Genomic DNA, 24,358 nt, shown 5'->3' with positions numbered 1-24,358 from the left:
CTCCCTCCAATATTCTTTCTACTTTTATCATGCAAATTTGTTGGGGAGGGGGACGAATCATCAAGAGAGCTACTTAGGTGAACTGACCATACATTCCCCATAAAAGTGTAACTCATACAAGGGTAAAAGTTTAGATAAGCGCTCTCTCTCTGTCTCTGTCTGTGTGTGTGTGTGTGTGTGTGTTTCAACCGTGGAAGCCACAGTGCAAAAAGATAGTATGTATGTTGTATACACGAAGATTACCCATCACAGGTGATGTAGCTGGGAAAGATCTCTGCCCAAGCCCCTGGTCAATGATACTGGACTAAACAGGATGATGATCTGATGCGATATAAGGCAGTTAAGCATGTATATAATCATCACTTTTGTCCAAAGCTCAACAACTATTCCTATGTGGTTGGACATAATTTGGTAGGGCTGTCACCTGATTCAAGAAATCTTAACCAATGATTCGTAGAGGCTGCAGTTAATGGATCATTTAAATCTGCATATGGGAAAATCTATCATTCTAAAGCACAAAAGCACACTTTCTTCACTTGTAGAAGCAGGCATTATATTAAGATAGGCATTCCCTTCAAGGGAAGAGAAAAGGGGGAATGGTGGCAACTGCTACCTGCAGTTTTTATGAAACTCTTGCATTAAACAAATATATTTTTACTGGGGGGGGGCTCTGTCCTCCTGTCCACTTTGCTCACCAACTAGTGACTCCCAAATACATACACAGAGGAGGATATACAAACAGCAGGACTCCCAAACACACACACACTCAAATACACACACCAGGCACTCCGAAACACATACACAGGGACTCCGAAAATGCATACACATGCAGAGGCAACAAAGAGGGCCCCCCATTCCTCAGGCAACTCCCAAAAGCCCCCTCCCAGACACTCACCACCACCCCGTTTAGGCAGCTTATCGGCCTCCCACCTATCCAGGCTGCTGCTGCTACTCCATCTACTTATCGGCTCCTGTGTTGTTGCTGCTGGTGAGTCGCCCACTTCCCCGCCACCTGCGCACTTGCCTGCCCCAGCCTTCCCCCGCTGCCCACCTGCCACCATTGCTTCCCTCACTCTCTCGCTTTGCTTGCCTGCTGTTCTGCCACTGTGCCCCGCCCCCATGCGCGACAGCTTACAAAAATATCATATGGTGCTCTCCGTAGTCTGCTCAATCAACCAAAGGCATGCTTTTAGTTGATTAAAATGTTTGATCGATTAACCTATCCAGTTAAACCAAGTAAATGTGACTGCCCTGCAATGTCATGCACTGACCAATTATGTCCATCACAGCGTCCAGGTGTTGCATAGTTGAGCCCTTTCTTTCTATTTCTCCATAGAGATGCAATAGGTTTGAACTATAAACTTCCATCACTTTCTGATACAACATAACACACAGTCTTTGTTTTCAGGCCAAAGAAGAGGGAACCGGTTTAACAAAAGCAATCCTGAAGAAGCAGAGCCTATTTGGACCCTAATCAGCCTTTGTGCAACGTCTTGAATCTGCAAGGAGCCAATCAGCAGGCCTCTTTGTTAGATTCAGTACAATCAGATTATCCTCCTCACATGAATGCAACAGGCCAAAAACACAGTGAAGCATTTCACAAAGCCCCAAGTACTTTGCGTTTTGGAAAGTGGCAGCCAAAAGCACATACCACTCAGTGAGATTTGTACTACTGCGTACAGTGTATGCCATACATTTTTGTAGAATGCACATGCCTAATGGCACAGCATACTCAGTCAAATGGGCTCCTGCCTACTTTAAATTTAACCATGATTCCACTACTTAACCGAAAGACAAGGGTAGATGTACACAAGCAGATAGCACTTTGTCATGCTTTCAGTCAGCATGTATGGGTGCTAAGCCAGAAGCGCAGGAAATTAAATTATGGCTTGCAAACCAGGTACATGTTCTGTAGGCTATACTATATATACATTTCTCCCATCCAAACTATTGTGTGGATGTGTTTGAAACAGGATCGAAAGCTTTAAAATTGGTTTGATGAATAGATCAAGTAAAGTTTTAGTTGATTATTTGGTGGGGATTAAAATAAATTTTAATCAGTCGTAGTAAACCATTTTCAGAAGCTAATTTTTGGTTCTACTGAACTACTGTTTATAGTCGGAGAATGAAAAACATACTAGAGATGGACTCTTCTTTAAACCTTAAGTGGTAGCTTTTGTTTATTAAACTGTAAGTTCTCACAGTTTCTTCAGTATCTCAAAAAGACACTTATATTGATGTTCCTATAATTTGCTAAATTAGCTAGTTGATTAATCAGGGGGGATTAATCAGTTGACAGTTCTGGTTTTAAGGCAATCACCACCCAGCCCTTGCTGCTAAGAGCATCCTTTTCCACTCAAAGCCAAACTGAACTCACTGCAGTTAATACATTCTAGGAAGAGAAGGAGATGCTTGAAGTTCTCTCTTGAATCAGAGTTTGAAAGGCTACCTTTGGCAATGCAAATCTGTCATCCCTTTGTGGCAGCAATACATAAGGCTCTCCATGCAGGAGTTGGGATATTGACCTGCAGCATAAAGACAGCCCTCTGCCTTTGTCTTCCCAACAGTGCAACACATTCATGATGCTCTCTATAGTGTTTGAGTCATAGAACCTTTGTGATTGCAACGCTTCACACAAAATGTCGAAGCAGCAAGATTACCTTGAAGTTCCCAGCAACATTTCAGAAAAGACACCAGACTTTGAAGATTCTTATGCAATAAGTTGACTATAATAGCAAGCAGAACAGTACTGTAGATTTTAACAATCACAGTCTCTGTTACAGGCAGTTCACTCACGCCTATTTTCTTTCCCCACTCCCAAACTAAAGCAGTACCTAGAGCTTCAAAAGCTGCATTGTTCTGTCAAGGGTAGTTTCATGTCCCTATAGCTAAAACCATGTGGTTTGAAGCAGATGCAAAACACCTACAATTCCTTCCCCATAAATAAGAATGAGTGTGAAGTATCTGAACATAATCCTAGGACATATTCATATAGATATTAAAAGCTGTGTTCTCCAAACTAGTGCCCTCCTACAAATTTCCATCAGGACAGATCGGAGATGTAGTCCAAAGCATCAGGAGAGCACCAGGTTGGAGAAGGCTGACTTGAAGCATTTTTTCATTTGCAAAATTGGAAGGGGAATAATACATAAAGGAGGAGAGGAGACACTTATCCCTCTGTCTTCAATACTGTTAATATCTGGGCCATCTTTGGGCTACGTTTCTGTTCAACTCAATATTGGGGGGTATTTTAAAATATACAAGGGGGGCAAAAGAGACCCTATCATTCTCTTCCTGCTTAACACACTCTCTCACATTCATAAAAAAAAGTTAAATCTACACTTGGAAATCAAACTTTGGTCCATTTGACTCACAACATCAATAATACCATTAAGCCAAAGCTGCAGCTTTATACCCAATTTTGCAGCTACTTGCTTTCAAGCACTGACTAATGTACTTTTACAAGGGACACCATTTGGGAGGGCAGCATACACCCAACCCATCTCAGGAGCATCTAATATTTCTGGTTATTACAAGATAAAAAAGGAATCAACACCATACTTCTTAAAATGCTTGTCTTTTTTCACATTTCCTTCACCACAATTCCACTGACACAGCATCCCTGAGATATGCACAACCCAAAACGACGCAAGATCATTTCAATCAGATTTTTAGAGAGCAACCATTTCACAAATCATTTCCTCCACTGAATTGCCATTTTGGTTTGGTTTGTTCACGGTTAGCAACAGCAGAGGCTGATGCTCATTGGGACTGGAAGGGTGGAAGGTAGGGAGGTCAACAGTAGGTGGAGCCAGAGCAAATGGTTGATGAGGCTAGAGACAATGATAGAGCCAAAAAATTCTGGTTTTGTCCCCATCCTCCTCCCTGCTGAGTTCTACAAAAGGCAACACCGAGACTAAGGAAGAGGAAGCTGACACACAGGGCACGCCCAGGAGTGGTGCTAAGTAAGGAGGTAGGTGGTATGGGGCTGGCTAAGGGAAGACTGAGTTTGGTGGGACAGTGCCCCACCCACTCTCATGGACCAGCTTCCACTGGTTAGCAACTAACAGCATTGTTCTATACATACGTACTCAGTAGTAAGTCCCATTGAGTTCAATGGGATGCACACACTGGTAAATAGGACTGCAGTTTAAACGTAATATATAACTGGCACCATATTACTTGTATAAGGGCTTGCCTCCAAAGCTCAAAGAACCCAATTTGGACAGGGTTAAGAAAACTGTAATAAAAATAAAGACTGGCAACCAGATCAAAAACACATTTGCAAGGTATTAAGGGGCTTTCTAAAACTTTTTTTTTAAGAATCCAATTTTTATCTGCAGTGTTATACTTATGCCAGCACAGCTCAGTATTCCATAAATACACATACAACAGGCAGGGACAGAGCAACCATGCTATTGTGTAGAACTTTAAAAGCAGGGCCGAATAACATTCAGACTGTATCTTAACAGTGGGGGAGCCAGCAAGTACATAAAAAATATCATCATCGCTAATACTACTGCTAATGAAAACTCACATTTATATAGCACTTCACGTACATTATCTTGGTGTAATCCACAGAACAACCTGTAAGGTTGGTCAGTATTATTACCCACCACCCCAAAACGCAGATACAACAGGGGAGTGAAGGTGAAAAAGAGCAGCTTGCCTAATGCCACTGAGCAAGTGTTCATAATAGCAGCAAAACATGTAAGTTCCACAAATATCCACAAATAATGGCACTGCAGTTCAGGATAGGGAAGGGGCATCTCTCTCCTTTCCAGTTCATTTTTTAAAAATAAAAATAAAAATAAATTAGCTCTGGCTGAGCACACCAGTACTATGGTAGCATTCCAGGAGGAGAATACTGCCACAAACAGCATTTTAGTGTTTTGTTTTTAAGAGGAAACTATAAAAAAGGAGGTTTAGGTAAGCTATGTTGCCTATTACCATTACCAATGACGACACAGGTGTTACCAACATTCATATACATCCCACACAAGATCCAAGTGATTATCTGGGGATGAATTGCATTTTCCCAGTAACAGAATACTGACATTTACCATTTTCTCCAAAATTCACTCAATCCACATCAGAAGCACTACTTTGAAAGACAATGCCTGGATCGAACACAACAGATGAACATCATTTGCACATTCACAATTATGAATGTATTGTGATATAAGCCAATTTTGTCTGGAAAAACCCACTATAGTGTCAATGGAACTTATTTGCACGTGGGCTTATGAGAGAGGTGGTAGAAAGGAAGAGGGATGAGGAAAGATCACAAGAGCTCAGCATACTTGGAGGAGCTGGGAGCAAAAGGTGAAGGAATGGGAGAGGAAGGCTGAAGCAACAGTACAACAGTTTTCAGGATGCTAATAGGTGCCTTTAAGCAATCTGCAAGCCACTTGGTCTCCATAGCCATGGCAGGTAACCAGAAGAATTAATGGGCTTAAATTACAAGAAGATATATTTAGGTGAAAAATCATAAAGAAACAGAGTAATTGACTGGCAATTGCACAAATGAGCTCCAGACACATTTATCCATCTCATTAGAGGCTTCTAAAGACTAGCTGGGTAAACCTCTATTATGTGTCAGAATCCTTTAGGTGTTATTGGCCTTTTTCAAAAACCAGAAGATGGAGAAGGGCATGTAGGGTTTTCAGGCTGCAATCCTATGCACACTCACCTCGAAACAAGTCTAATTAAACTTCATTCTTGCAACTTACTTCTGAGTAAACCTTATAGGAATGCACTGTTACAAATAGAGCCTTAGGGCCAAACTAGATGAGATCCATCTTTGGATCACCCATCTGTATTTTAGCAAACAGCAGCCACAAAGAGACCCCCATCTCAGTTGACAAATTGTGGGAAGATGGCTTTAGCCCTTCCCCCACCCCCACCCCCTGCTATTTTACCGGGAAAATTACTCCCACTCACCCACTCTGGTGCTATTTTACCAGTGAAAATGCCCACCTCTTTGGTTCCATTTCAGCTTCTCTCTTATTTCATGATCTGGATTAAGAAAGTTGGTCCAGGGGATTTAAAGGGAGCCAGCTATACAGTGCTTTTGTCCAGTACCAGTCTAGGCCAAGAACATGAGAAGAAGATATGACTAGTATTTCCCAAAGTGAGCGAGATGGCTCTACCCAATCTGTTGTGACAGAGGTTTTAGGGGGATGACTGCGAGTCCACTGGTTGAGGCATCTACTCAGCATCCAGGAACATCCAGCGTCTCTGCTTTAGCCTCCCCTCTTCTGTAATACAGGGACAACAACACTGGCTTACTTTACAGTTGAGGCAGGGAATCTTTTTTGGCTCAAGAGCCACATTCCCTTCTGGCCAAGCTTCTGGGGGCCACATCTCAGTGATGGGCAGGGCCAGAGGCAAATGCAGGCAGAGCAATAAATGTGAAAAATTATCTTTGCGTAGTAGGCTTGTTTCTACATATGGTCAACACATCCCTCTCTGTTCTCCATCAATGCAAGGAAGTATTTATTATCAGAGTTCAAAGGCACATTCTATCCAGGAAAAAACAGACACCAGGAGGGTGCAAAGCAGAGGAGGTGAGGGGTGTAGCTCAGGAGGGTGTGTAGCCTGGGATGCATCCAGAGGGCCAGAGAGAGAGACCTAGTGGGCCACATTTGGCTCTTGGGCGTGAGGTTCCCCACTCCTGCTTCACACAACATTCTGGAAAGGATTACCAAGCCAAAGGATGTGAAACACTTTTGAGGCTTTAATATGGCATGGCTCCACCTGCAAAACAGGTACTGCAAAGCCAAGTCAGGGGACTTCTTTTTCTTTACAACTATCAATCTGAAATCCATCACCTCTTCAAAATGGAGCAAGAATAGATGTAGCAACTTTAATCCCAACAGGACAAAGACAAACCATGCCTTGTTATGGTAAGTTCACCAGAGAACTGTCCGTTTTCAGGTAGATACCTTATATGCAGGATTTTAAAGACTGCATCTAGGCTACTCCTGCAGCAGTCAGAAGCCGTACTTGCTGAGATGCTAAGACAGACTCACGGTGCGGTGTTCCAAAAGAAGGCCTTGTGAGCTACACAGCTATTCACTTCCATATCCCAGAGTAGGTGGGCATCAATTATTCTGAGCGCTTCTGGTGGTTTCTCCTTACTAGTCAGCCAGCCAAAAACCACTAAATAAATTACACTACTACCAAAAGCCATTACATTTCCAAAGGGAAAGGTTCAGATGGATTTGTAATCCATTGTAAGAAATAATTTTAAAAATAAATGGAGCAGCACAAGAAACCTTGTATTTTGTGAATTGCCAGAGCAAACAGATGCTGCAACAAAAGGGGTGCTTCTGCCCCTCCCCAGACTAAGCAAATTAAAAAGAAAAGATATACACTTCATTAAAAAAATCAACACAGGACAGAGGAGAACCCTGCAGGGAGCCTGGCAAAATGTGGGATCTATTAGCAATGCACATGGTTAAACAAAAAAATCAGCATAAAGTTTAATTCCCAATTTAACACATCAGTTCTAGAGACCTTACATTAACAATAGGGACACAGAGAAAAGACAGAATCAGCATACTTGTAGGTTTAAGCAGCCCTTCACAGAGTGGACCATAATAGAGTAGCTTCATTAAAAATAATACTCTTCATTTCTCATCCTCTGGGAAAGATCTACACTGTTCATCCAGGGTCACTTCTTTGTCTTGCAAGCTTTATGCTGGTGTTGGTAAAAGGACTGCAGTACTCTGAATTTCTAGTTCATTGGCCCCCTCCTCAAAAAAACAAACAAACACATACAGATCTTCTGGGTTAAGACAAAAAAAGACTTTGAAGGCCCAACTGATAGAATAAATGTCCTGCTGAGTCCAGACTGAACACCAAATCATTTGAACTCACAAAAACCTCCAGGGACGCAGCAGGTCAAAGCCTGCTATAAACAGAGAAAGCCATAGTCTTGTAGCTGTCAGTCAAAAGAAAACTTGATCTATTAGGGCTACAAACAAACACACTCACCTGGGAGTAAGTCCCATCGAACTCAATGGAACTACTGAGTAGATATGCCTAAGATTGTGCGGCAAGGGATTAAAATCTGTCAATTTCTTTATAAACATGTAGGGCCATATGAATAATTGGGAAAGTTGACAACTTCTTTATCAGTCTTCAAAACATATTATGCATATACAGAACAGTTTGTCCCACTCTTCAAATACCCGGGGGCCAATTCAATATTTTCCCAAGGGCCAATTCAGTTATTACATTATATATCGGGGGGTGGGGAGAGAAATGTGACAATTACATACTTCACTTTGCTGTGTGTGAACTCATTGGGAATCCGCTTCCCAGTTAGCTTACACCCTGTAAAACACATCATTTTTACACATGCTCAGCTTTGCAGGAGAAACAACATGTATCAAGTGGCCCCCATGTCCACATGCACACATCACATGTATCAGCACACAATCCCTTCTGTTGGCATACCTTCTATCCCCTGAACAAGCGGGTCAGGCTACCAAATCGCTTTTATTTCAATGGGGCACAATTTACTTTTATGAAGTTGTGACTCCTTCCAGAGGAACACAGTGGCATGGAATACCATTAGGGACATCCTTGATTTCACAATACCATTTCACAACAGACACTCCACACTGCCCCTTGTCTTTGGATCACTCTACCCATAGCTACCCACACTCCACTTCCCCAGCACACATGGCACCAGGGGTTCACGGGCATCCCACACACCCCACTCCTCCCATATAGCCTGTAATCAGGAACCTCCATGGAATGACAGCTCAGCACATCACTCCATTCCAGAATCCTGAATCGCCCTCCCACTCTTGCTAGTCGCTCCTCATTCTTCCATAGTTGTTCCCTTCAACCCAAACCCTAGCTGCCTAGGGTTTGCATGACCCATGCAAAAGCAAGCAGAATGTTCTTTTTGTCCCCTTCCCCAGATAGGCTCTCTGGGCAGGACTCTTGAAACAAGCATTCAGGCCCCCACTCTACAGATGAGCAGGAGGTCCCCAAACAGATCAGGGTTGGCTTGTCGCAAGTATTTCACACTGCCATCTAAAGGTGGGGAGCACAAATCTGAGTCTAAAACTGCCCACTGCTTACTTCTAGACTTCTTCCGCCTGCCCTGCACTATCCTGAGTTCCTGTCCACAAGTAGACTAGCCCCCAGGTAGTAACCAGCACCACACATCCTACCGCACAAATCGATGCATCGCTCTGCCTCACTTACCTTGCTCCCTCTCACCCGGCATCCTAATCCTACAACCCCCAAATTTCCTTACCGGGTGCCTCAACAACTAAACAACGCCCCCCCCAAACCCTTCCCCAAACCCCAGCCAATGCTGCAATCCCGCAATCCCGAAGCATGGAGCCCAGTGCCCCATCTTTTGTTTGTTTATTTATAAAAATATTTGTATACCGCTATTTCGTTAAAAACATCAAAGCGGTTTACAACATGTTTAAAACCACCACCACCACCATAGGATAAAAAACATTAAAAATAAAGGTCAATTGTTGCAACAACAAAAAAGCATGTCCTTAACTGCCTGCACATACCCCTAGCATATTCCAAAGGAGGCACACCCCACAGCTTCATCTCCAGCAGCAGGTCCCACCGTCTCAGGTTGGCCCTGATCCTCACGTTCCCCAGACCTTAGCCTGCTCCCCTCCACCTCCATCTCCATCTCTTAAGCTCGCACCTCCAAATGTCCTGACACACTGAATAATACCTCAGTCCCTTTCTCTCAAAGTGCCTCACCTGCCCGCCATATCTTAACTCCTCAGAATGCCCCTGACGTACCCCCCAAGCCTGGTCCAGACACGTCACCAGTGCGGAGCCCCATATTCACATCACACTCTGCTTCCCGGTATGCCCGATCCTCCCCCCCGCTCCGAATGCGGGTATAAGCCAGCCAGCCCACCTTCTGCTTCCAGATCGTAGCCCTCCAAGCCCCTCACAACCACCACATATTTTGGGGACTCCTCATTGTCCACTGCATCCTACTCTGGAATACCCCCAATTATACGCCCACTCTCTATCTGTGTCACGCCCGCATACACACACACTCAGAGCACATAGCCTTGTCCTCCTCCGCGTGAGGACCCAGCCTGTCTCTCACCTGTGTTCCGGCCGAAGCGTGCGGTCCAACTCTTCGCATGTCCGCCAGCCCCCCGACCCAGATTCGCCCTCCCGCTCACAGTCCCGATCCCGCGCCGAATGTGGGGCCGCCGCGCCGCCGCCACTACCAAGGCGAGAAGCCGCAGCTGGGCAGCCAGCAAGCAAGGAACCCGCGCAAAACTCTCTGCGCCGCCATCTAGCGGGCTCCCTCGGCAAGGGCAGCTCGGCTCCAAGTAGAGCGCGGGAAGCCGAAAACGCCCAGCCAGGCCAGAAAACAGGGGCTCACTGCTGCGAGGCAGACAGAGGAGGACTTAGTCTGAATTAGAGATTAACTCCGGGACCTGTTTTTAGGGCCAAGATTCAGTCCAGAAAGGTGTGACATAATTAGAAGGGAAAAATAAAAAAGAGCCCTCTGGACACGTGCAGAGTGCGTAATCCTTATCCCAGAATGATCCACAAACAAAATACTGCCTCCTAGGTCGGCTACTTATTTAACTGAGCCTGCTCTGGCACGCCTCTTTTTTTAAATTAAGTAGTTAGGGATGGGGAGTGGGCAGTATCTCCAAGCCAGGGATCCCAAGAGGAAAGGACTAGCCACCCTACAAAAGGTCAGGGAGCTTTAGGTGAAGCTTCCAAAGAGGCATTTGTCCTCTGAACAATTACCCAGGATATTATCTAATCCAACTAATATTTAGTGCTGTAGATTTAAAATCACTTAAACCAGATCAGTTCTCTACTTGGCATATCTTAACGCATTTTATATTAAAACGATGAAGCAATGATAGAAGGGCAATTTCCATCCACCCACTACTTTGCAATGCACCTTTACATGAAAGAGGAGATTGTTACCTATATTATATCAGGATTAGGGTTTAACAGTTAAACACTTAACCCCTTGGGGCCTCACCTCTGGATTGTAATTGAAATCTGAATCTTAGCATGTACTCCCATTCTCTCCCTCACCCCGGACTCCTTAACCCTCAGATAGGATGGTCCTATGGTTCCGCTGCTGGGATGAATGCAGTCATTATCTTACACTCAACCAGCAGCCAAGTTAGAAGTGCAACAGCTGCAAAAGCAATAATCAGCACAACAGCACTGACAGAGACTCCCACAGCATCCCAAGAAACTTTGTTGTGGCCGCTAATCATGAGGTCACTTGCCCACAGCACCCCCACTTCATCTAATGCACATCAACAGCTGAGCAATCCTATGTTGTCACCCAGCCTAGTTAGGACAGCCAAATGCAGAAGAGGACAACGATTCCTGCACCTTTAATAATTGTGTAAAAGAAGGAATTTCAGCAGAGATGTAGCCTGTCATGCAAGCTTGTTGTACACATACAAATAGAGCATCAATTAGTCAGAAAAAGACCACAGCATCTTCCCCATCTCGGGCTGCTGTAGTGCAGCATCAAAAATACAACAATTGACAATGGCTAATAGAGATCTAATTTTCAAAAGCCTGACAGAACAAACACACACACACACAGAAATATCTATACAAAAGAAAGCAAGTGAGGATGCTAATTCAATGTTTTAGATGCAAGAGACAGGGCAACAGGATCAAGCCACAAACCTCCCCTTCCACCACCATGATGGCATAGCCACAGGAGCAGATAGGGGAGAGAAGCATGAGTTTGCATGTAATGCTAAGGCAAACCATGATTTACCAAACATACAAGTTCCCAGAATGGAGATAGCAGCCACTTTGCTCCTCCCCAGTCGTTTTGTTGCTGTGCTGCACTGAGCTAAGCTGTGGTTTGGCTTAGTGTGTCGGCTGAACCCAAACACATGGTTTAGGTTTGTCCTATTGTATTCATTGTAACACTATGGTTTACAGCCCATGGTTTGAGATAAACCAGGAGCCAGGGTTCAGACAACATGCTAAGCCAAACTAAGCATAGCTCAGTGCAACAGCAAAATGACCAGGGAGGAGCAAGTGAGCATGATGGTCTCCCCTACATTTGTTCATTTGTGCAAAGTGAAAGGGGTTCAAATTGAGACTGTAACATTGTGGCTCAGTTCTGAAGGTTCATTTCCCAGTTGTGGTCTCACAGAATAAAGGACTGGGAAAATGCACACACATCTTAAGGAGTGGTAGAAGGACCAATGACGTCCCTCCGCTAAAAACTGTCTGACAAGCCCAGAAGGCAGCAGGCCAAATAATAGGTAGATTGCGAGTCTGATCAGGAAACTGGAGTGATCAGGACACAATGTGGCTGGTTTACCTTAAGAAAAAGCAATCAGCGTTAAGCACTTTTTAAAAACAGTGTGCTTTACACAACATGTAGCTTGATCCAGAGCCATAAGTACTAATTGTTTGTTTGTTTAATGTATATCTCGCCCTTCCTCCTAGAAGAAGCCCAGGGCCTAGAAACCAGCAGGTTCAAGGGGGCATTGGAAAAGGGCATACAGTTCCCTAAAATATGTGCAAGCCTCACATGCTTAACTCACTTGCAAACAAAGAGGATGGGGAGGTTTGGAAGAAATAAACTGAAGCTGTATTGTTAGAGCCAGAAACTGCCATCATATTTTAGTGATATTCCTTAACAGTGGCTTCTCACATATCACCAAAACACAGCAAAGCTGACAAGTGCCTTGAAGCATTTAAAAGTGCATACTTTAATCCAGATCTGTACACCTGTATTTTCCCCTGAAGAGCAATATGGCTGTCTTTAGTGGTTCTCTATCACACCTATAAACAAATGGCATTTGAGAGGTTTGCAAACAGGAGACTGTATGCCGCGGCCTCTTCTGTGGGGATTGTAACCAAAACTATTGGCAGGAGTGAGACAGCTGCTATATTTAACTATGCATTTGCAAAGTGTTTTGGGTTTTTTTTTTATTTCTGCTTCTGAACATTTTCTAGTGCCTGAAGAGTTTTTCTGTTGTGGCTGAGTGACGTGAGAGAGCTAGAAGGCTAGAACAGACAGCACCACAGGGACTTGCACATCCATTGCTTAGAGCTCCATCATCGCAAGCTCTTATGTCCAAAACTACACTTCCCATTTTTTCTCCCAAGCCCTCATCTCCTCATTCACTCTCCTTATCCATTTGCAACATCACTATGCACCTTGTTCATCAGGCACAAAGCCTTTGTTTTCTCTCACCTTTGCACACACCCCCACCTGCTACATCCAGTCCATTGTCAAGTCATGTCACTTCTCCCTTGACAACATTACAAAAATGCGGCAGTTCCTCTTTGTCAATTTGGCAAAAACTCTGGTCCATGCCCTGGACATATCCTGCCTTCACTACTGGAATTTTCTCTCTGGTCTTCCATTGTCTCACTCTTGTTCACTCACATACATCCAGTACTCTGCTGACAAAATTATTCACTTCTCTGGTTGCTCTGTGAGACTCCCTTAAATCCCATCACTGGTTTCCTGTCCATTCATAGATCCTGCACAAAGTTCTTATCCTCACTTTCAATCACCTCCATGGTCTTGCACATCTCTTTGTGTATAGCTCAGTGGAAATGCATCTGCTCTGCATGCAAAAGGTCCCAGGTTCAATCCCCAGCATTTCCATGTAGGGCTGGGAGTATATCCTTTCTGAACCCCATCGATAGCTGCTGCCAATCAATGTAGACAATATTAAGCTAGACGGACCAATGGTCTGATTCAGTATGAGGCAGCTTTCTATGTTGTTATACCTCCTAAGGAAGGGAGTTCCACCACTGGGATTCTTCACCCTAAAAGGCCCAGTCACCCACATCCCAGCAAGCCGGACCTTTGATGCCAGTAGGATGCAGAACAGGACCTTAGATGAAGTATGTTGGTGGAAGGGAGATTCACATCCACCTGGTCAGTTTCTACTATTTTCTACTTCAGACTGTGCATACACCATACATTTAAAGTATATCCCCCCCCCAAAAGGAATCTGGGAACTGTAGTTTGTTAAGGATGCTGGGAATTATAGCTCTGTGAGGAGTAAACTACAGTTCCCAGGAGTATTGGGGGGGGGATGTGCTTCAAATGTATGGTGTATAAATAACTTAAGAGTCTACTAGCGAAGAGCATTACCAGAATACGAAGTCATATGGATGTGTACAAGAGGCTTTCTTTGAATCATAGAATCATAGACTAGTAGAGTTGGAAGGGGCCTATAAGGCCATCAAGTCCAACCCCCTGCTCAATGCAGGAATCCAAATCAAAGCATTCCCAACAGATGGCTGTCCAGCTGCCTCTTGAATGCCTCCAGTGTCGGAGAGACCACTACCTCTCTAGGTAATTGGTTCCATTGTCGTATGGCTCTAACAGTTAGGAAGTTTTTTCTGATGTCCAGTAAATCTGGATTCCTGCAACTTGAGCCCATTATTCCGTGTCCTGCACTCTGGGATGATTGAGAAAAGATCCTAGCCCTCTTCTGTATGACAACTTTTCATGTACTTGAAGAGTGCAATCATATCTCCCCTCAGTCTTTTCTTCTCCAGGCTAAACATGCCCAGTTCTTTCAGTCTCTCCTTATAGGACTTTGTTTCCAGTCCCCTGATCATCCTTGTTGCCCTCCTCTGAACTGTTCCAGTTTGTCTGCATCCTTCATGAAGTGTGGAGACCAGAACTGGACGCAGTATTCAAGATAAGGTCTAACCAGTGCTGAATAGAGGGGAACTAATACTTCAATTATAGACTCTACGTGGCACAGAGTGGTAAGCAGCAGTAATGCAGCTGAAGCTCTGCTCACGACTGGAGTTCGATTCCAACGGAAGGAGAAAGTCGAATCTCCAGTAAAAGGGGTCGAGGTCCACTTAGCCTTCCATCCATCCGTGGTCGGTAAAATGAGTACCCGGCATATGCTGGGGGGTAAAGAAAGGCCGGGGAAGGAACTGGCAATCCCACCCCATATATACGGTCTGCCTATGTCGCAAAACGTCACCCTAAGAGTCGGAAACGACTCGCACTACAAGTGCGGGGACACCTTTACCTTTTTTTAATACTTCAATACAGAAGTAATGGTCATTAGTATCAGGATTCAGGAATTGTTCTTCCAGTGTCCAGTAGCTACAGGAGTAAAAATTTTACTTATCAAACTCACACCTATCCAATTATGATAGAGTCAAACTTACCAAAGATGCATCTAGGGAAATCAACTATTGTACAGATAGTTGGCAGAGGAAGAGGAAAGAGACATTGAATAACAAGCAGAATGGTGAAAACTGCAACCTGATTCCAGTCCCCTCTCTAGTTCATCTGTGGAGTATTGAAAAAGCTACAAAGCCATGGATTTAGGTCCTTCTATAGAACATTATCAGATCCAGAGCAGCCTAGAATCAGGTACCAACAACTAACCCCTGTGCCTTAGCACATTATGATAGCATTAATATATCCATCTTTTCTTGGCATATTGTAGGGCGGCCTTCTCAAAATGTAAAAGACGAGCTTATACAGCCTATTAAAGAATGTTGGTATTCCAAGCCTTGATGAAGCATGGATAGTTAAGACCATATTTCTCTTCTTTCTAGGACTTTCTCCTGATATTGAATCACTGGACAGAGGTAGACCTGTAGGAAGTCTGGCATTCTTCATGAATTTAAGACTGAATGTGGTATATATGGTTTTGGAGTCTCCCAATCAATCAGTGTTTAGAGGAGTTTTAGCATATAAAATTTATTTTTACTTATAGTAACAATTATGTTACACCCCAAAAAATCAATGTGATGTGATCTGGAATCAGCAATGGAAGCAACTGAAGCATCAACACTGAAACTTAATCAGACTGCTCTTGGGAGATTTGGAAAAGGTGCCAAAAGGTTTGTATTGATTTTAATAGTAAAAAAGCTCCAAAAAGTAAATGGAACAATCAGCTAAGAAGCTTAAATGATCTAACAGAGAGTGAGCTAAAGAACTTGAGAGTTGAGAAGAGAGAATATAAGAAGTTTGTGAAGATTAAGAAATTCCATTTTCATAAATAATTTTGGAAAGAAATTGAGCACCCAGCCAGATCAAATGACACGAGGGCATCTTGGCAGCTAGTTAATCATAATTGTGATGATAATAAAAATCAACTAGTGGCAAATGCTTCTAATTCAGCATAGGAAATCACAGGAAATAATTTTTATATAGATTTTAACACTTCAGCTAGTGCCACTGATAATCAGGACATTAAAAAGAACATAAGGCTGCAGTCTTAAACCTATTTACCTGGGGGTATGCCCCATTGAATTCAAAAGGATTTATTTATTCTGAGTAGACTTTGTTAGGATAGCACTTCCTGTAACAGAAAAAGATATTATTAAACTCTTAATTTCCCTTACTAAGGACAAGGTACTAGGGAAAATGGCATTCCCATAGAACTCTGGACCATAGGAATATGGAAAGCTGCCTAATACTGAGTCAGACCACTAGTCCATCCAGCCCAGTATTTTTTACAGTGGCATCTCAAGGGTTTCAGGCAGCAGCCTTTTGCAGCCCTACCTGGAAATGCCAGAGATTAAACCTAGGACCTTGTGCATGCAAAGCAATTTTTGCATTGGAACACTTAGAGAGTGATCTAATTTAGTGTTTTTATTTTATTTGCATTTAGTAAACAAAGCTAAAAACATTGAAACTGTGAAGCTTGACGAATACTGTATTTGCAGTTCACATCCATTCATTGTTACTGAATTTATGAAACAGAAAAATGTATGTGGGAAAAAAAGAATTGGAAATGTTTAATTTTGGAAAATTCTCTGCCCCAAATCACAGCAAAGCATGTGATCTGCCACTGAGCTACCGCCTTTCCCACACTGTTCTGTGGGAAAGGTAACTGCTTCTATAAACTTTACAAGACATATTCCTTAGGGGTGACATGAATTCAACTTTCATTTACCCAGGCAAGTTTGATGAGAAATTATCTGACAGCTTTGGGAAATTATTATTGCAGGAAGGTTCACTTATCTGCACTTATAGTAAGACCAAGGCTATTTGTTGGCTTTGATACATCAAGGAATTACTCCTGGAAGATTATCAGACCATTGAACAAGTTAGGTGTTTTTGTTACATAGTGATTAATTTTTGCAATCTTTAGCTTGATCATATCTCTAATATTGAACTTGAGGGCAATAATAATAATAATAATAATAATAATAATAATAATAATAATAATAAACATTTGAATAGCACTTCAAAGTGTTCAAAGCACTTTCTATGCATTATCTATTTGTAATCCTTACAGACAACCCTGCAAGTTAAATCAGTATTATTATGCCCCATACTGAAGATGATAGTGGTGTTGGAGAGATAATGAGGCTGAGAGATAAAGTGGTTTGCCTGAGACACAGGAGGAGTACTTGTGTTGCTGAATTGCAATCTATAATCCCTGACCATTGGCCATACTAGCTGGAGCCAATGAGAGTTAAGAGTCCAACATCATCTGGAGGGAACCATATTGGTTACCTCTGGCCTAAGGCCAGCTAGTGAGTTAATGGCAGAGGCAAGATTCATACCAGAGACTTCCTGATTCATAGCTCACTCTCTTAGCCACTATACTATAATAGCTCAATGGGATTCTCAACCTTTGAAGGCACAACGTGGGCAAGCAAGTCCTACCCATCCTTTCAATGCCAAATAGTAGCTGAGGGTACAACTTTGAGTTGAGGTAGGGGATTGCCACAGTTCATACTGAGATCAGTGTTGGAATCCTGAAAATGTACCCCTTCTGTTCTTCTCAGAATTTGCCTCCAGGAACAACTTAAGAGAGGTTCCAGAAGAAGGAATCTTTGTTTCAGAAGACAGAAGTTTTATAACATAGTCATATAGATTTTTCTATTGCATACTTTACTGGCATCACACCAGCAAAATGTGTGTTGTGACTGGGTGCAGGGTTAGTCTGAATCCTCTTTTCCATTATGGCTGTGGAAGTAGAGAGAGGTGTTGTTAAGGCTGGGGATGCCCATTAATTTCAATGGGCCTCTGAAATGTAATGTATCTTTTCTGCAAACAGAAAGTTGCACCATTGCAAGAGGCAGAAGCAGCCATAGAATTTCTCCTGAATTCCACTTCTGTCTCCCTTTTTTTGCCTTTTGTGCTAATGTCTCCCCCCAAACACAAGGATATCACTACTGCACCAATGTTTTTCCACTGCCCTCCACACACACTGATGTCATGGTGTGCTCCGAATATCCAAGAGTTTAAAAATTATCCTATCTAGCTGGCATAACTCAAAGACAGGATCCCTCTCAAAATAAACTATCCTACTACTTTTATAGGTACCAAATTTAAAACATAACTTTTCACACAAGCCACAATTTAGCTGAAAAAGGAAAAACTGGTTTATGTCATAATAAATCAAAGCAACTCTCAGTCCATTTCAACCACACATTTGTTTACACTTAGCCAATAGATAAGGCAGAAGTTGAAGCAAATTAAAAGCAAGGAAAAAATAATTTGAGCATCTTCCATTAATTCATAAGAACATAAGAAGAGTCCTACTAGATCAGGCCAAAGACTCATCTGGTCCAGCGTCCTGTTCTCACAGTGGACAACCAGATGGTTATCATGGGAAGCCTACAAGCAGGACCCGAGTGCAACAGCAGTCTCACCAGCACTGGTGATTCCCAGCAAACTAGTATTCAGACACATACTATACCAACAGTGGAAGTAGAGCATACCCATCATGCCTAGTAGCAATTGTTAGCCTTATCTTATTATTTCTTATTATTCATAATCATATCAGTACAACAGCTAGCACCTATGCAACATACAAGGGAAAGAAAAGAGAACCCATCATGCAGAGGGAGAATACTGCTGTGATCGCTTCAACCTGATATGCTGGATTTGCTACTTCAAGATCTAAGCCTTTTATATTCTGAGGGAATAGTGTCAGTGAACACTTTAAGATAAAGGCTGTTAAATTCAGAGTTGCTATTCCAAATCAAGTCTCTACAAAATCTTTGCTATCCCAGACTTGTAAACAAGACTTTAATGACAAAGAAAGGCTAGTACAACTAGATTCAAATGCAATTAGATAAATGCAAGGCAGGTAATCACAACAGCTCATCAAGGCTATTAGTCATGATTCTTAAAGGATGATGCACCACATGTCCTTCTCAACCTTTGATCAACAGAAACAAAATAAAATCCTATAGACTTGTTGGACCAGAAACACTGAAGTCATCCCCAGGTTGTGGCCTATTATCACTTCTCTATCTGCAGTACAATGCTTAATTTAGTTAATAGTTTTCCAGTTCCTTATTTGCATGAATGTTCAAAACCCAGCATAAGCAGAAAATGTTAAAAACAACTAAAGTTTATATGTCCCTGAACCCCAAAGTAGGCTTTGGTATATCCCATATATCTCCTTGACTTGTGGGACTGTCCCCTTCAAGATCAACACTTATTTTCTCTAATCAAAATTGCCAGGTTTGCAGAATGCTCATAAATGTGTGATCACCTCAGATGACAACAAATAAGTAGGACTTGTCATCATTGTTACATTATTGGATGAGCATTTATTTTGTATTGAGAGCCAGTGTGGTGTAGTGGTTAAGGGGTTGGACTATGACCCAGAAGACCAGGGTTTGAATCCCCACACAGCCATGAAGCTCATTGGGTGACCTTGGGCGAGTCACTGCCTCTCAGCCTCTGAGGAAGGCAATGGTAAACCACCTCTGAATACCACTTACCATGAAAACCCTATTTGTAGGGTCTCCATAAGTGGGAATCAACTTGAACAAAGTCCATTTCCATTTTTTATTTTGTATTATACATTGTTCTAAATTGTCTGGTTTTAATTGTTTTTAACTGTTGCATTTTGTCTTAAGTCGCATGCAGGCTTTTTTTGTAAAAGGTGCAACCATAATAATAATTCACTAATAGGCAAAAAAACCCTTGCAGGTTAGGAACGTACCTAGAGCCAACAGATACTTCTGTCAAACTTTTAAAACAGGCAAATTAGGCAGCTATAGTGAATACACCAGGGGAGCAGGAGACCTGATCTCCTCTCTGAGATATTGTACTGCCCTACACATTTGTCAAAATGTAAACATAATTTGGTTTGGTCTTTCACAGTCCAATCCACTTCCTGTGTAGCTTGGAAGAATTTGGTAACATGTGCCTCTGAGCATATGGTGAGTGGTGACAACACCTGCAATCAGCCCAAACAGAAGCAAGATGTGCTATGCTGATAGGCTATAGGTACGTTCTTAAACTACAAGGTTGTTGTTGTTTTTGCCTTTTAGTTAATTTCTCTCATGGTGAGGGGGTTAATCCAGAAGGTAAGAAATGGGATCCAGTGCAAGTTTGCTAAGAATGGATTGATAATTTGCATGCTTATTGAGTTCAATGGGATTTACTCCCCTGCAATCATGCTTAGGATAGGTGAAACTGACCATGGGAGGATGGGGGGAGAGGAAGAAGGGCAGGGGTAGGGAAGGAGGGAGGGAAGGAGGAAGGCCAGAGAGGTGGAGGGAGGAGAGCAGGTGGGGGGAGGGGAGGAGGAGGGCAGGTTTGATCATTTGCATGTTTATTGAGTTCAGTGGGATTTACTCCTGTGCAATCATGCTTAGAATAGGTAAAACTAACCATGGAGGAGGAGGAGGAGACAGGAGAGGGAAGGGAGCGGAAGGAGGAAGGAAGGGGAGAGGATTGGAAGGGAAGGGGAGGGGAGGGGGAGGGAAGGGGAGGGGAGGGGGAGGAAAGGGGAGGGGAGGGGAGGGGAGGGGGAGGGAAGGGGCAAAAGGGAGGGGATAGGAGGAGGGGAGGGCAGGGCAGGATTGATCATTAACATTCATTTTGAGTTCAGTTTACTCCTGTACAATCATGCTCAAGATAGGTGAAACTGACTTGGAAGAGGGGCAGCAAGGAGGAGGAAGGGGAAGGGGGAGAGAAGTGAAGGAAAGGTAAGGGTAGGGAGGAAGGGTAGGGCAGGAAGGGGAGGGGGAGGGGAGGAGATTGGGTAGGTGGGCACTGGGCAAAAGGAAAGCCCCTTTCCTTTCCCAGTGAAAAAATTGTGAACAGTATCATTGTTTTTCAGGGTTTCCCCCACCTTTTTATTCTACATCAGGCACATGTAGGGCTTATCCACATCAGAGCATACCTTTGTACTAAAGACACTGCTTTTACTGTCATGATAGATTTGCACTGTCCACATTTGGTAGCTTCAAATCCACTGTTTTCCATTCACACTAGCAGGCATTCCTCTGTGAAAGATCAGTGACACTGTTTCCTCTAAGTTTACATGTTTACTCCCTCTGGTTGGGAGAGCACCTCTGTGTGAAACTGACAAGAAAAAATGAAACTGACCAAAAAACCCTTCTCCATTGCCCCAGCCTGAGTGGAAGGCAGACAGGGGTGGGGGAGTGAGTGAAAAGGCGCAGTAGGCAGTGGCTGTGGCAGCTTTTGCAGGCAGCAGAGAGAGAGGGAGCGGGCGATGGGGCACTAAAAGAGAGTCCGCCCACTTAAAAAACATAGAAGTAAAGCACCTACAAGAAGGAGCACTGTGCAGGTGAGATGTTTTTTCCAATTATAATTAGATTGGGTTAATATGGATTTAAAGGGGAAAACTGTATTATAGCTTCTCCTTGCCTGCAATGTCATGTGAACCATGCAAATTACAAAGGAATGCAAGTACCACCACATACACACTAAATTGCCATGAGGATGAGCCCGTAGTCTCCCACCCATATTTAAACAAAAGGTATCACTGGCCACATCCACACATCCACAATGTGATGCTGAGAGTTGCTAGGAAAGGCCCTATTCTCCTCACAATCCCAGAAGAGAAGCTCACTGTTAAACCACTCTGGAGCTCTGTCAGGGGAATAGGAGTGTCCTAACAACTCACAGCACCTTTCACAAACTATACTTCCCAGGATTCTTTGGGGGAAGCCATGGCTGTCTAAAGTGAAATAAAGGCCTGGTATGGGTGTGGCCCCCTGATTAGCCAAGCCAAACAGCTGTGAGTCTGGCTTTTAGAACACTGGCAGTTGGTTCTTACTGAGCATGTGCATGCTTACCATTGACTCCAATGTAAAATTTCTTAAATTAATTAAAAATCAGCCAGGCATTTTTTAAAACTTTTAAACTGCAGAAGATTAAGGTCAGAGTATGGGGCAAGGTCAGTAATGGGATGACAGGTACTCTGTGAACATGGCTGATTTTTAATTAATTTCAACAAATTATGAGACCACTGACAGAAAAAAGTCCAACATGGGTCTGAATTTTTTTTCTCATGTTTTATACTTCTCTTGATTCTCTCTGACTATCTTGTATCAACTTGAAAACTTAGAGGGTTGTTAAGCAAGCGTTTCTGAGTTCAGGATTGTAAGTTTTGTAACATTTTGTTTTGAAATGTGCTTATGGGAAGCAGCAGAATGGCATGGGGGTATTTTCAATTTAACATTGTGGAATGCGAAAAATCCATTCTGGCTGTAGTATAGAGCCACTCTTATGGCTGTATAATAATTAGTAACAACAACAACTTGGAAAGTGCATTTGGACCTGAAAAATCATACATCCGCACATATAGAACAATGTCCTCTATGAGATGTCATTGCATCTGGACCAAATGCATCTGAACCACTGTGGGTACAAGACACTTCAGCATCATATCTGCTGCAAGTTACTATTATGCCCTGATGATTGTCTCTATCGAGCGGCTCGAAGATGGCGACTGAGACGGTTGAACGCTTGTAAGGCTCCTATATCTACTTTATATTCTTGGCAATTGCGAGATAATTAAAGAGAATGGAATCATTACAGGAGTGAGATAACTCCTCTGTTTTCTTTTTCCGGGCCTTTGAAAGTACCTGAAAGGAAAAGAGTGGAATTAGAGAGATAAGCTACAAAGCAGGTTATGCCGAGACCTGGAGGAGGGAACAGCAAGCTGCAAACATCCACCGCTTCTCTATTGTCCTGGAAGGAAGCAAGGAAGTGAAGAAGCTGCAGAATTCCAGTTTCTTATAAAGTATTTATTTGTAACTGAATAGATGAAAATCCAGCCTAAGTATACAGGTACTCATTATTATTTACTCTCTTGTGGCTCGGCACCTCACTTAATTAACAGAAAACTAACGCAGCTGCAAGGGGGTAGAAATATTATTGTGAGGAGGGAGAATTATTTTAAATGGACCTTGGAACAGCCAATTAACAACCTTGCTGTCACTGCCCCCCCTGCATATTACAAACTATTTAGTCTCTCCCTCCTACAAAGGAAGCTTTGACTCCCTTCCTTTAAAGCTGCAGCTACCAAAGAACCCCTAGTGAAATCAAACTAGAGAGCCAGGAGGAGAAGAGAAGAGAAGAAAATAGAGCTGCTTGAGCATATTTCACTCATTGAAGAATTGACCAGATGGGAATAAAATGGTGACCACACGTGCTCAAAGTCGTGGCACTATAATTAATAGTTCACTTCCTAATCTAATTCAAAAATCTATATTAGATTATTGTGGAATAAATAAAGGAAAAGATCCAAAAGTAAAAGCAAAAGAGCAGCAGATGGTCCAAAGTATTCCAGAATTACCGTCTATGGAGAGTCTGGACTTTCTTGATAGCACTTGTTTTATAACAGATACAGGAGATCATCCAGCAGACAGAAGAACCCCAGACAAGTATTCCTTTAGTGAAGGCCTAACTAACTGGTCTATTGATCCAGATTTGAGAGAAGACATTTCCCAATTATGTAGACAAACACAACTCACTGCAAGTAAAGAAACTCTACATACTTTAAAGGGAAACTTAGATAAGCTGGACTTAGGAGAAAATGAGGAAGAAACTCCCTCTCCGTGGGAGATTTTATGAGACCAATGTCTTTTAACTAAGCAAACAACAGAATTTTTTTTTCACAACATGGATAAATTACAACAAGAAGTCTCTGGTCTGAAAGCTACTATTAGAACTTTAGTTGCCCTGGTTGAGATGGGAATTCTGTCAGTAGCTCCTCAGACAAATTTCATTACTCAAGGATTGGAGGATATCGTAACACAGAAAGAACATTCAGCCAGAGAAGATCTGTTCAAGGAGGACCTTGATCAAAATACAATAACTCAACAACTTAAGGATATATTCGCAGACTGGAATAGGTGCTCAGAGACATTCCCTCATGTTAGTAACCAAAAGCAAGCTCTTAGTAACAACGATGTTTCTATTTTAAATCTTACACCCTCCGATTCAAGACTTCTAATAATAGATAAATATTCAGATAAGGCCTCCACTCCACTCCCAGTGGAAATTATGAGTAGTTCGCCCAATAGCATTAAGCAAACTCACAAAATTCCACCAGAAGAAGATGGTTTTGATAAGTCACTACGACAGCCTCCCCGC

The 24,358-nt window shown here is 42.7% G+C and overlaps 1 protein-coding gene across 4 annotated transcripts in view; it reads right to left on the bottom strand.

Moving 5' to 3' along the window:
* Positions 1-10,544, bottom strand: part of SEMA4G (semaphorin 4G) — a 136,838-nt gene extending 126,294 nt beyond the window's left edge. For 2 of the 4 annotated variants that reach the window (XM_061636179.1, XM_061636178.1), the window contains exon 1: positions 10,118-10,544. The gene's annotated coding sequence lies outside the window, so the exon portion shown is untranslated. Of the gene's footprint in view, positions 1-9,798; positions 9,819-9,919; positions 9,940-10,117 lie in introns of those variants that run through there. The other 2 variants (XM_061636180.1, XM_061636181.1) reach the window with 2 other exon arrangements.
* Between the last annotated feature and the right edge of the window lie 13,814 nt (positions 10,545-24,358).

Source organism: Rhineura floridana, chromosome 7 (genome assembly GCF_030035675.1).
Source record: "Rhineura floridana isolate rRhiFlo1 chromosome 7, rRhiFlo1.hap2, whole genome shotgun sequence".
Classification (NCBI taxonomy): Eukaryota; Metazoa; Chordata; class Lepidosauria; order Squamata; family Rhineuridae; genus Rhineura; species Rhineura floridana.
The sequence above is the reverse complement of the archived record's forward strand: the minus strand, read 5'-3'. Positions and strand labels throughout refer to the sequence as shown.